The 13,356-nt window shown below is 43.5% G+C and overlaps 1 pseudogene; it reads left to right on the plus strand.

Moving 5' to 3' along the window:
* The first annotated feature begins 4,396 nt into the window (after nucleotides 1-4,396).
* Nucleotides 4,397-7,089, plus strand: LOC124086791 (S-adenosylmethionine decarboxylase proenzyme 2-like; annotated as a pseudogene).
* Nucleotides 7,090-13,356: the final 6,267 nt, after the last annotated feature.

The raw sequence follows: 13,356 nt of genomic DNA on the forward strand, positions 1-13,356 counted from the left end.
TCAGCACTAAGGATAGATAGAGCTCAGGGAGACACCTGACATCCAAGCCAACTAGAAAAAAGGCCACATGAGCACAGAGGGGCAGTTAGAGTCACGCCTCAGGAAGGGGCCCTGGCGCTGTACAGCCAGGCTCCCCTGAGCCGGCCTCGGGCCTCACAGTCTCCCATGGACAGCCCTTCCGTGGACGATGACCCTCGACCAGCTACTCCCTCTCCACGCCTCCTCCCACCCAGTGCTCTGTATGTGGAGAAACTCAGGCCAAGAGGTACAGAGGTCACTCACTCAGAATCTCCTAGAGAATCCCTTTTCAAAGCTGGACTCCTGAAGCCTGACCCAGGAAGGGACTCAGAATCTCTATGGCTGTGCTCCTAAGCATGGGGCCTCGGTTGGCTCCACCTAGACCCAGACCTCCTGGTGGAGGCCCTACCGTCTGTTTCAGCCTTGCACATGTTCAAGACTAGAAGCCCTGACCCCACCCAAAGGGGCTGGGAAAGCTGCCATTTTAACCACCTTGTCGGGTGATTCAGGAAAGTTTGACAACCCAATCAGGATATGAGCAATTAAGTACAAAAACATCAGCTAGGAAGCCAGGAGGTCAGGGCTTGTCCTGGCTCTGCGAATGCTCTGTTTGGACAAGCCTTTCTTCTGTCTGGGCCTCGGTTTCCCCGTCTATACAATAAGTGTGGGAGATTCTATAGCAATGGGCTCCCTCTCATTCTCAAGTTCTGTGAGTCCATTAAATACAGACTTTAAATGTAGCCTCCCCAGTACAGAGGTGACCACAAGAAAACAGAGAAGGCGGGGCACAGACCTCAGAAGATCTCAAATGGCCAAATCCTAAAGTCCTGTGACCCCTGGGTTTGCCCAGGGGCTGCAGGCGGAGGATAGGCACAGCCCAGGAGAGCCCCCCTGTCTAAGAATCCCTTCTCACCTGCAGCACAAGGTTGATAGCCATGACCTTGTAGACAGAGAGAGAGGAGGAAAAGCCAAATGTCACAAACAAGGCGAAGGCCAAGGTCACCAGGTTGCCCAAGATCTCCATCCTCAATGCCACCCATCGCGAGGAGGACAGGAACATCAGCAGGTAGTTATTCTGTGTATCAGTCAGCCTCTGAAACCTGAGAAAGGAGAGCACAACCTGAGCACCATGTGTTTGTCCAGCCCAGGGCTCCCCACGAGGACACTGCTCGCTTCCTGCAGCACCCCACTCCCACCACTTAAACATGAATTTTCTTTGGGGGTTGGGAGATATCCTCCTCGTCCTTACCCTTTTGTCAACCATGGATTTGGATAGAGCTAATCCAATTGAGGAGTAGACTCTGTGGGCACCTGCATCCACTCTTCCCCTAAACTCCATGACTGATTCTTTGGGGGGGATGAGTGAGTTACACACCTGGGTCAATGACATGAGCAATTGCCAGGATCGGTGAGTGAGGGAAGGGAATGAGCACTTGTAGTAGGATCATGGGAATCCTTGTCCAAACAGAATCTACCATTTTGCTACCATGAGGGTAGCCTGGAGCTTCCAGGAAGTCTCCAAGACTTTGAAAATGAAATCATGTCAAGGAGGGCCGAGCAATAGAGAGCCAGTCAGGGTCTCTGGGGACATCACCTGAGCCTCTGGGTCAGGACTCACTTGAAGTTTCTTCATTGATCTGACCCAGCCTGTTGTTATAAACACTTTTATAAGTACAAAAAAAAAAAAAGTAAAATGCTGATTTAATGAACATTCACATACCCTCTAATATAGCAATGGTTAATATTTTTATTGTTTTAAGTCTTTTCTTTTTAAAATTTTTTAAAACTCTATTTTATTTATCTACATGTGGCACTGAGAATTGAACCCAGTGCCTCCCACATGCCAGGCAAGCACTTTACCACTGAGCCACAACCCCAGCCTTAAACATCTTTCCTTTTTAAGCCAGTTTGAATTCCTTTTCTTTCTATCACTTCCAACCAAAACAAACCTACAAATTTGCAATTTTTATATACCACCACCACAATTTACCAAATCAATACACAGCCTGTAATAGATCTTCTCCCCAAATTAATAGTATTTTTTCTTTTAATTGACTTAATATATTCTATAATTAAATTAAGAGAAATTTTTATCACTACCTTGAATGGGTTTGATTTGTTAGTTGAATTTTTCTAAGGTCTATTCAAATAAACTTTTGATTTTTGAAGTAAAGTACATTCATCTACATTCCAACTAAAACCATCTTCTTACCACTGCAGTGGTCACCCAAAGCACAGTGGCCTTGTGAATCCTTCTGGTCATATCTTCTGAACTTTTGCACAAACCAATCCAGCTTCTGTGCATCTGACCCTCCCAAAGTGATTCAATTATCCCTACTTTGAGGCTTTCCCAGATTAATTACAATTTTAGACCTGGTGGCCCCTCTATTCAGGTCACCTTGCTGTCCTTGGAATCTCTTTTCCCCTCTACCTGGAGAGTTCTGACCCACATCGTTTCTTAAGCTTGACCCTCACTTCATTTAGATCTCTGCCCTATTCCTTCCTCTGAGATCTTCCTTCAGGGCAGCTCCAGTCTCTTTGTGTCCCTCCCCGCCTTCTTTATGCCTCAGGGCAGGGATAGTGTGTGTCTTCTTCCCTGCTGTGTACTCTGTGGGTGCTGGGCACAGGGGGTTCTCAGTGTGGACTGAAAGAATAAGTCATGCCTTGATCTCCTCAGTGTAATGCCAGTAGGAGATTAGGCACCATGGTTTACCCAGGATCACATGGTCTCTCCTGGCTAAATCTCACCCAGCATTCAAGGCCAGCTCAGATAGGGTCTTCTCCCCAAAGCTTCCCCCACCACTTCTTCTCCCACTGAATTTCCATGCTATCTTATCAGTTCCCTTCTTTTATCTTCCTTCCTATCCAATCCTGTGTTATTACAAAAATATGTGTCCCTGTTTTCTCTTTCACCACCCCTGAGCTTCTTATAGGTGAAGGCCAAGTTCAGTTATTCTCTACAAGTAGATTAACTCATATTACACCATTAAGCCTCAACTACAATCTCAGAATTTCCTTGTTTATTTCAACAAACATTCAGAAGGCAAATCTATAGTGAATGGGGAGCAGTGAATGGGGTTCTGCTATTCAGAAAGCTATTGTTTCTCTTTAATTTATTTAGATGAGATATTTGTTCAGAAGGGAAAGAAAAAACCTAATGCATAATAATAAAATAACCTAATTGCATAATAATATACCTGATTATTAAACATAAAAAAACACACACAGTTATCCTTCAGCATGCAGATTGCTTCCTACACCCCCTGAGGCTACCAAAACCCCAGGATGTTCAAGTTCCTTTATAAAACAGTCACAATGTGACCTACACAATCCTCCCGTGTACTTTAAATCATCTCTACAATACTTACAATGCCTAATCAATGTCAATGCTATGTAGATAGTTGCTGTATTGTATTATTTATGACAAGGAAAAAAAGTTTATACATATTCAGTTCAGGCACAATTCTAACCACCCCCCCCTCTGCCCCAATATCTCTGAGCTGCAAGTTGTTGAATCCATGGATGCCAAACTAGTTGATATGGAGGGCCAAGGGTATACATAAACTAACTATAGGTCTTTAAAATTTTGCAAACATTTTCCATATCATCTCCACTTTTATTCTTATAAACATCATCTTACAGATGAGGTTCTGGAGGCTCAGAGAAATACGGAATGAAACAATGTTCTGATTCTTCTAGAGATGACACCACACCCAGAAGCTCTGTTTCCTTCTGGATCCTGCCCACCCCCTTGTTCCCCATCACTGTCAGAGGGCAGCAGAAGGACTCACTGGCTGAGGAAGTCTTCCATTTTTCCATAGACTCGGATGGAGCTCAGGCCATGCAGAGAGGTGAGGATGTGGGAGAATAAAGGAGACCGGCTGTAGTTCTCCAATCTCTTGAACACGTTGATGGCCCTCTTGAATATTCTGCTTGGAGAATGAGGGTGAGTGACTGGGGCCATCCACCCCTGGAACCATCCAATCTGGGTTGGCCCCAGTCTTGTACCCCAAGTCTCAAACCCCACTTATACAGGGAAAGAACATACTCACATATAGTAGACAAGGCAAACCAGCCTACTATGGCTGCCATCAAGAAGATGTATGGAGATAGCACACCGAAAATTAATAGAATGTCTATCAACATCAAAAACAGGAGCAGGAACTCCTCAGTGACAGTGGGCAACAACTGGTCCAGCTCATCCAAGTCCCCCGCAAAGCAGTTCAGGAGTCTGCCTATGGGGGTTGTGTCAAAGAAACTCATGGGGCAGCAAGAAACCTGCAGGGACAAAATCCACAGGGTCCATGAACATAGCAGCAGGCCTTGCTTAGAACTGGACAAAGATGCCCATTTCCTTTAGGCTCTGAAGGGGTGCAGGATGAAGCTCAACAGCCATCCGAGGAGGAAGCATAGAGCATGGATGGGCTCTGGAGTCCACCTGCCTGGATTCCAGGGCTACCCAGCTCCTCCACCTTCTGCTTCTGACCTTGGGCAAGTTATTTTGAGTCTCAAGGTCTACATTTGTTATAGTCCCAGTATAACGATACTTCATAAAGTTGTGATAAGGCTTGCATATTTCTGCAAATATCCTAAACACCTATGAGTTGTACCATCTAAGAGGGTAAATATGGTCTGTGAATTATAAGTCAATATACCCGGAAAGGGCTCAGAACAGTGTCTGTCCCCTAGTAAGCATGTCATCAATATCAGCTCCGAACATTTTCTTTTTTTTAAGTAAGCAAACTCTGATTGAAGCTTTAATTGTGATACAGAAATACATTTCAACGGATTTAAGTCTGACACCAATGAAGAAAGAAATCATGGCACCAAATTTTTCTTCTATCACACCTGGATAGATTCTATTCCATCTACAGTTTTTATTTCTCTAGGCTTTGTTCCACACAAATTTGTGCAAGTTTTCAGCATTAGAAGTCTTAAGTCTATTAGGAGAGAGGAAAAAAAATTTTTTTAATAAAAATAAAAATCAGACCTCAAGCCAACAAACATTACTGATCTACTGGGATACCACTCCAAAACAAAATCCACTTTGAGTTAAAGTCCTCACAACAGAGCAAGTCAAAACATGCTGTGCTCATTACAGAATCAAACAGATCAAGTTGACTGAAAGCTTCCTCAATGAAACATTCAATCAACAGCATGCATGAGCTATACGTCAAAACAGTGTCTAACCATTTGATCTCAAACCAAGTAGATTGCATGTTTAAAAACACTGAAAAATGTGTTTCCTTTATAATTACAGAAGGAACAAAGCATCACTGCATCAATCCAGAAATTATCAAGAAAATATTATGAGTTCAAGAAATACAAAATTTAGTCAATTTTGCTCTTCTCTCAGTTGCTTCAATACTGCAGTTTTTGCTAAAACTATAACTAAAAGATCCCAACTCTTGAAAAGCCTATATTACTAGTCGTTTCCCACTGGATATTTTTAGAATTTTAATTTTTTAAAATCCACCCATATATTCTGCTACATGGTAATATGTGACTAACCTGGCAGTCATACATTTGATCCTCTGCATGTCACAGAAGGAGATGATAGAGAAACAGATGAAGTCAGAATACACACATGTGTCACTTAATCACAGAACTTGTAAGTCTTAAGATGGAAAAACCACTGATTCTGCTTTAAACCAAAGTTTACAATATTACTATGAAAGGAAATTAGTGGCAATGGCTACTGAAAGTAAAAGTTAAGGTGGATGATCCAAGCTGACAGGACTGAATGAATCCAGTACAAGCTATAGGATAAATCTCCCTACTAACTACTTAGTGATAAAAATCCTTTAATACCACTACTTAGCAAGTTAGTAAAAGCACAGTACTCCATTAGAAGTTAATCTCATTTATTACAGAGCACAGCAGAGAAGGCAGTGTAGAGTTCAGTCAGTATACCCTAATCTTAATCCCTGCTAATCAACACTGGATACTTAAAATTCTTTTGTGGGAGACATTTAATTTTGTCATTTATCTTCCAAAAGCGCCCATGCCAATAAAAAAGGGGCCAAATTAATATGCCCTTAAAAGGAAATTAAGCCCAAAGACTTTCCCTCTTTGCCCATCTGGGGTATAATATTAGTATACAAATCCACAGTGTAAGTTTATTGCTTCATTTGTGGGGCTGGAGGGGAAGACACCAGGTTGAGGGAAGAAATCAAAGGACTACAAATGCAGAAACAATTATTAAAACAGTAATACACAAAATGAGTAACGGTAATCATTTTCTTAAGGACTTGTCTTGTGAAAGACAAATTTAATCGCTGTTGCAAAAACACATCTGTGTGAAGTAGAAAGTGGTTTCAATAACATTAGTAGAAACTATGTTCTAGAAAGTAAAGGTAACTGGATGTAAAATTCTAGCAGCAATTTAATAGTACAGTCCCAGATGGTTAGGCTGAGGCTAACACCTAATGAGGATGAAAGCCTTGTCAGTTTGGGGAATTTTGGATAATTCCTGCAGAAATAGTACACTGTGCATAAACCAAATTGAATTGTTTTCACAAATGTTGTACAGTCTGACTGTTGGTACTTGTAGCTTCTGGATTTCCCAGAGTTGGGTAATAAGTCAACCCGATTAAACCCTGGAAATTTTGATGAGTGAGCTTGATCCAGCAGTTATGGAACAGTTCTACGTGAGAGATAGTGTTACTGCAAAGGATGTCACTCGTGCGAGTGGAATCTGTCACTGATGCCATCCTGTTCAATCCTTGTGGATGATGTTCATTGAATGGAATGAAATCAGATGGAACTTACTGGACTATTCACATCACTCGAGAACCAGAATTTTCTTATGTTAGCTTGGAAACAAACTTAAGTTTCCAAGTTTGTTTCTGAGCCCAGGATCACCTGAGCAGCAAAGTTGTGGAAGTCATCAAGCCAGGAAAATTTATGACCACCTTGTTTGTTAATCAGAGTTCTAACTGTCGCACAGTGCTTTCTTCACCCCAGAAGATTGAGGGTTTTAAACGTCTTGATTGCCAGAGTGCTGTGTTCAATGATTACAATTTGGTCTTTACCAGTTTTGCCAAGCAGCAGCAACAACAGCAGAGTTGATTAAGGAAAATGAAGTTGATTAGAAGTGGTGACTGCTTTCTAGGTGTTGATACTGGGGGCTATACTTTCCAAAACCATCACCTTGTAATTGCAGAAGGCCCTAGATGTAATGACAGTGTGATCAATTTGAAGTGTATGCATTAGATTTCTTGCATAAATGGTCTCTTCTGTGTTTGGGTATTCTATGCAGGTCTTGCAGCGAAATTGAAGTGCATGTAGAAAAAAATTTACTATATGAAGCTCCTAACATTTTCTATAGAAGGGATGGATGACTGTCACTCAGGATGGCTAAAGGCAAATAGCAGCAATTCCACTTAAATTTCACAAGACTAGGACTCTTGGGTTGTATTTCACCATGATTGCCCCATCTTGAAGGTGGAACCCAACTTGATCTCTGAAAGCCAGTGGACATGAGTCCTTTGGAAATCAAAGAACATTTCAAACTGAAAGCACTCTAATAAGCATCTATTTCAGTGTCCTTGCTTAAGAGATGGAAAAAAGAACAATGAAGCTCAGAGGAGGGGCAGTGGCTTTGTGACTTGCTGAAGGTCACCCAGATATTAATGTCAAAGCCATGACCTGGACAGGCCTCTTTAAGTCTTCCCCCACCCTCAGCACAGCCAGCTCTAGGCACTTCTTAAAGGAAGTCCCGTGGTGCTGACGGACAGACCACTTTCACTGCCCTATGGATTTCTCAAAAGCCACGATGCAAGAAATAGAAATTGATAAAAACTAACAGGATCTATTAAGGCCAAAATTAAAGGTAGGAGAAGAAGGAACATTGTGACTATTCAGGGATAGTAACTAACAGAGCCACCAAGTGCCCCTGCAGCAGCTGTCATGGCAAATGCCTGGATAGTTCTTGTTAGTGTTTGCTTTCTAAGAGGCTCAGGGGAGCAGATTACCATCTTTACTTTTTCTGTCTCCAAAATGCCTTTAGTTTTATTTCCAGAATCTTTTGTTAATTACTTGAGCTAAAGCAATCAGAATTGTTACAATCACTTCAAGAAATCAGAGGGCAAAAGGGTCATTCCCTCAAGGACTCCCAGCACCCAAGGGGAAGTCTGAGTGCTATGGAGCAGGGGGCACTGGGACAGACCTCAGTGCTGCTGGGAGTGTGCAAACCGTCTTTCTGAGCCCAGGATCATTGAGGATTAGGGGCAAATGCTGGAGACACAGGGAAGAGGGTTTTTGGTTGCCTTCTAAAATAAAACTAAGCAGGAATATTTTTGTTGGTTGATTGGGTTTAGTTAAGTTGTTCTTCTTCCCATTGAGCTGAGTTTTTCAGAGATTTTATCCTTCACTCATGATTTAAAACTACAAAGTCAAATTTAAAATCAATAAAGCCATGAAAGAACTAGAAAAAGAGAAATATTCAAAATATTAAACACTTTCTCATGGAAAGAAACTTGGATATTTCTTAAAATTAAGGTATAAAATATCATTTGCAGGACTAGCCTCTGGATATTTCTAGAATCTTGGAGCAGGCAGCTTGTAGAAACCAAGGGGCCAAGTGCTGTACCTCTGCCTGGATGGTAAGTGGTAGGCCTCAGATAGCACTGCACTTACCTGCAAGGTAGTCACCTTATCTGAGAAGGAGGGAAAGTTCTTGCCTCATCCTCCCAAGACTGAAACACTCAACAGCAACACAACTTGCATTCAATCTACCAGGAATGACGGGTCTCTTCCTTTCCTTCCACGCACCCCTATCAGAGTGCCTAGCTCACACCTCTGAGCTCCAGCCTTCTGCACTCTATTCACTTCCCCAGAAATGCTCTGCTTTTGTCCATCTCCAGCCTCCTAATCTTGAGCTGGCTAAATCCCAACTCATCCTTCAAGGAGTGACTGCATCCTCCAAGAAGCCTTCTTGGACTTCCTTCCCCCACACCCAAGGCAAGGTTATGTGCCTCCCATGTTCTTAGGACCCTGTGTGCTCCATCCCATGGTAAACTTGCACATTATAATACAGTGGCCCATTTTCTTCCCTGTTTCCCCCATTGGACAATAAGCCCATCACAGCCCAAACCCTGACCACATTGTTCATTCACCACTGCAAGCCTGTAACAGTGTCTATCAGTAGTGATATCTGATGAGGGGAGGGGGTGACGTTTCTAGGAGGTGTTGTGTTTTACCACAAGGAATTCCAACATGTGATGCCTTATGTGTATCTAACATGCATAACACTTAATGCACATTCTAACCATAATGCACATGGAATTCCAGTTATCTCACAGGTAAAATGAGGATGACCATACCCACTACAACAGGCACTTGGGGAAATTATCAGCAACTCTATATGTGACAGGGCTCAGCCAACAGAGGCGAGCATTGGTGTGTCCCTTAACCCTCCACCAAGGGACACTGAACTCTTAACTCATTCTTCCAGCAGCAGGAGAGCTCTGAGGCACCTTCCTCAATCCCTATCCACCTAGTGAACCAGTTACACTCCCTTGTAACTATGACATTCTGGGAAAAGGCAGAACTATGGAGACAGAAAAAGCAATCAGGGATTTGGGGTATTTTTAGGGCAGGGAAACTCTTTTTTATGATTTTAAAATGGTGGATACATGTCATTATACATTTGTTAAAACCCATAAAATGTGCAATACAAATAGTGAACCCAAATGCAAACTGTTGACTTTAGTTAATATTAGCAAGGTATCAATTGACTCATTCATTTTAAATGTTCCACAGTAATGCAAGACATTAAGACTAAGAGAAACTGGGGGAATGGAGTGGGGCCGGGGGATATGGAAATGCTCTTTGCTTTCCACTCCATTTCTCTATAAATCAAAAACCAAGTTAGGTAAGGTCAGCGTTCAGCCTTGGCATACCTAGCACCCAAATCTATACCTTGTCAAGGAGCTTGTCGTGCAAGACTGTAGATGCTTTTCTGGTGACCTTGGTGAAAGCCCCTGAGGAGCAGATCCCTGTACAGATTAGGCACAGGGTGCTGAGGCCGTACACCAGTTGGTAAAAGGGCAGCTGAGGATTGTCCAGTATGTCTCCTGGGTCTGCAGTGGTCCTGTTGCTCTCTTGACTACAATTGGTCTTCAAGAAAGAACAGGGGTCCAGGGTGAAATTCAAGAAGAGAATGTCCTTCTCCAAGGGGCTACATAAAACTATATGGCAAGTAGGTAAAACCACCTGTCAAACCTCCCTGCTCCATGCTTTAGCTGTTCTTTTCCTTCCTTCTGCCCTGCCCTGGATTAGGTCCTCAATGTCCATCCCCTGGACCACAACAGCCACCCCTTCTACATTCTCCATTGCAATGCAAAGACAAGATGGACACATGACTTCCTAGGCTCCTTGCCAGCATGGTTTCAAGTTAGACTCTACTAAGGAGATGCACTCACAGGAAATCTGAAAGGTGGAAAAGGAGAAGCCATCATACTGTGGTGGCAACTGGGCAGGTGCATGGGATGTGGACTTTTGCCACTGGCTTTCAGGTGTCTAAAACTCACCCACTTTAATTCTGCCTCATGGTGGCTCCCATCCCCCAGTGCCCCAGAGTGCAGGGGAGTACTTTAAATAAAGCACAGTAAGGAGGCAAAATTCAAACCAAAGGAGAAACCCACGAAGGAGACATGCACGGATTCCTGGGGACTGTTTGGGAACAGAAATCTCTTGGGTTTGTCCCCAAAAGACTGCATGGTGATGACCCATTCTACAAAGCCAGAAGGCCAGTGCAGGATCCCAGCTCCCAGACTATTCTTCCTGGAACACACTTGTCAACTCAGCTCTGGGCTTGCCCCATGGGTCCCTAGCTGTGCTCTAGCCCTCAAGGGGATCTAAGGGAGCAAGAAGCTACCTACTCACACAAAACCCACATCATGATACTCACCCCTGAGCCCTGTGCCAACCAATAGCTCAGCCACCAGAGGTTGAAGATTGTGAGGAAGACTGTCACCACCATAAGAAGGAAAACTGTGACAGACAGGCAACCTGGGGGGAAGACGGAGGGGGTGCACAGGTGGTGCCATGAGAAGATGCCAAGCAATTAGTATCAGAGCTGCTAATCCCTGAACCATTTGATCTCCTGGACCCCCATCCACCTTGGACACCCTGGAGGACTGGGAAGAACCGGGCTCTAAAGTTGGAAAGCCCTCGGTACAACTCCTGGATTAAATTCTGACTTCCAAGTTGGGTGACCCTGGAGAAGGCATCAAATATCAGTGATAGTCTATTTCCTTGCTTTTTAAATGGTGACATTCAAACAGACTCAAACCAAACCAAAGATGAAATGAGATGATGTGTGTCAGGCACCCAGCCCAGTGCCTGGCACAGCAGCAGTATTCTAAAGAAGTTAGCTCCACCTTATGCAGATTCTTAGGGCTCACTTTTAGAAAGAACCTTAACAGTCACCTTTTATACATTAAAGTGTACTATGAACTATTATGTTCTGTGTGCCATTTCTAAGTTTTGGATTTCTATTCTCATTTACATGGGTGCTATGGTTTGAATGTATGCATTCCTCCCAAATTCCTATGTTGAAACCAAACCACCAAGGTGATGGTATTAGAAGGTGGGGCTTTGGGAGGTGTTAGGTCATGAGGGTCCCACCCTTGTGAGTGAGAATAGTGCCTTTACAAGAGATTTTGAGCCCTGACTCATCCATTTTCCAAATGCCTCCTCTGGAGGACAGAGGGCGCAGCATTCAAGCTACCATCTTGGAAGCAAACATCAGACCCTCACCAGACACTGAACTGGGCAGTTCCTTGATCTTGGACTTCCCACCTCTAGAACTGTGAGAAATAAATTTCCATTTTTTATAAATTACCCAGTCTCAGGCATGTTGTAACAATAGCACAGACAGACTATGACAATGAAGAACCTGAATCTCAGAGAGAGGAAAAACATTTCCCAGAGTCAGAGAGCTGGTAAGTGGAAGATCTGGGATTCAAAAAGTCAAGGACGGGAGACCTGGGGTGCATTCCCTCCTTTGGTATCTGCCTCTTGCCCTAGCACTCCACCCATCTACCCAGTCTATGTCCCGTGCCCATGTGTCTTTCCCAAATTCTACATTTCTTCCAAGTCTGCCTATTCTTTGATGAGACCTGAGACTATTCCTGGCCACAAAGATCCCTCTCACTATCTGGAGGATGCAAGTTCTTTATCTCTAGAGAGATTTCAGGGTTGATTCATAGATGACTTTCAATCCCCTCCCTCAGAGCTTGGCCTGGCACATAGTAGGTACTTTGTAAATTCAGACCAATCAACTTCTCAATTTACTCATCCGTTTCACCAGGATTTGCTATTCCCCTGCTCTAGGCAAGCCACATGTTACACCTTGCAAGGATGCAATCCATGGTGGAAGGGGTAGGAATGGGTGACCTGTGCACAGCCCACCTCTTCCCACCCCCTACTCCTCACCCCCAGGTGGAGAAGAGATTCATTTTACCCAAAGCTAGGCTCTAAAGTCACCAAACAGCAAAAAGTTGCAAGGAGTCAAAAGAACTTAAAAAAAAAAAAAAAAAACTCTTAAATTACTCCAAAAGGAGGGTACCATATACTAGGTTTTGTGTTCCCAGCAACGTACAATAAATGTGCATGATAACATATATCATTTAATAAAACAGTAAATTTGAAAATTCTAATTGCCACCTTCTTGCCTTAAGAAATCCATTTTAAATCACACCTAATATACAGCAAAATAAAAGTTCTGCCAGTGTCCCTACGTGCAGTGCTTGCTGGTCTTTTCTGTCCTGTTTTTTTTTCTTTCAGCTCTGCTCACGATCCATTCAGTTGATTTCACAACCCGCTAGTGAGTCGGGACCCAAAGTTTAGAAAACACTGAAATAACAAGTATACTGAAATAATTAGCAGATGCGAAAACATCATTGCCAACATTGACTCATGCCAGAGTTACTACAACGGAGAATGGTCGGATTTGTGCAAGTCAGATTCCATGAATGGCATGACTCCTCTGTGCCTCTCCACCTCCTAGGACCTCACAGGTTCCAGTCTGACCTGGCTTCAGGGGAGGTGCTGATCAGGACAAGAGCCCCAGGCCTGGGGTGGATGCTGATAGACCATACCTCCAGCTGCTCTGATGTACTGGAGGTAGACACTCCAACTCAGGGAACCTTCTTCCATCTCCTTCTTCTTTGTGAGCTGCTCTTCTGGCACTGGGTCAGGATAAGAAAAAAAAAAGAAAATGAAATGCCTCCCAATCAGCTGCTCCCCTTCCGGGGCCAAGAGGGTGTCCTGCCAAAGCCTTCTGCTTCCTCACCTTCCAGGGAGGGTGAGTGTGGAGCTGGGATTTAC

This window comes from Marmota monax, unplaced genomic scaffold (genome assembly GCF_021218885.2).
Source record: "Marmota monax isolate L192 unplaced genomic scaffold, Marmota_monax_Labrador192_F-V1.1 WCK01_AAM20220418_F8-fsc00024, whole genome shotgun sequence".
NCBI classification, from domain to species: domain Eukaryota; kingdom Metazoa; phylum Chordata; class Mammalia; order Rodentia; family Sciuridae; genus Marmota; species Marmota monax.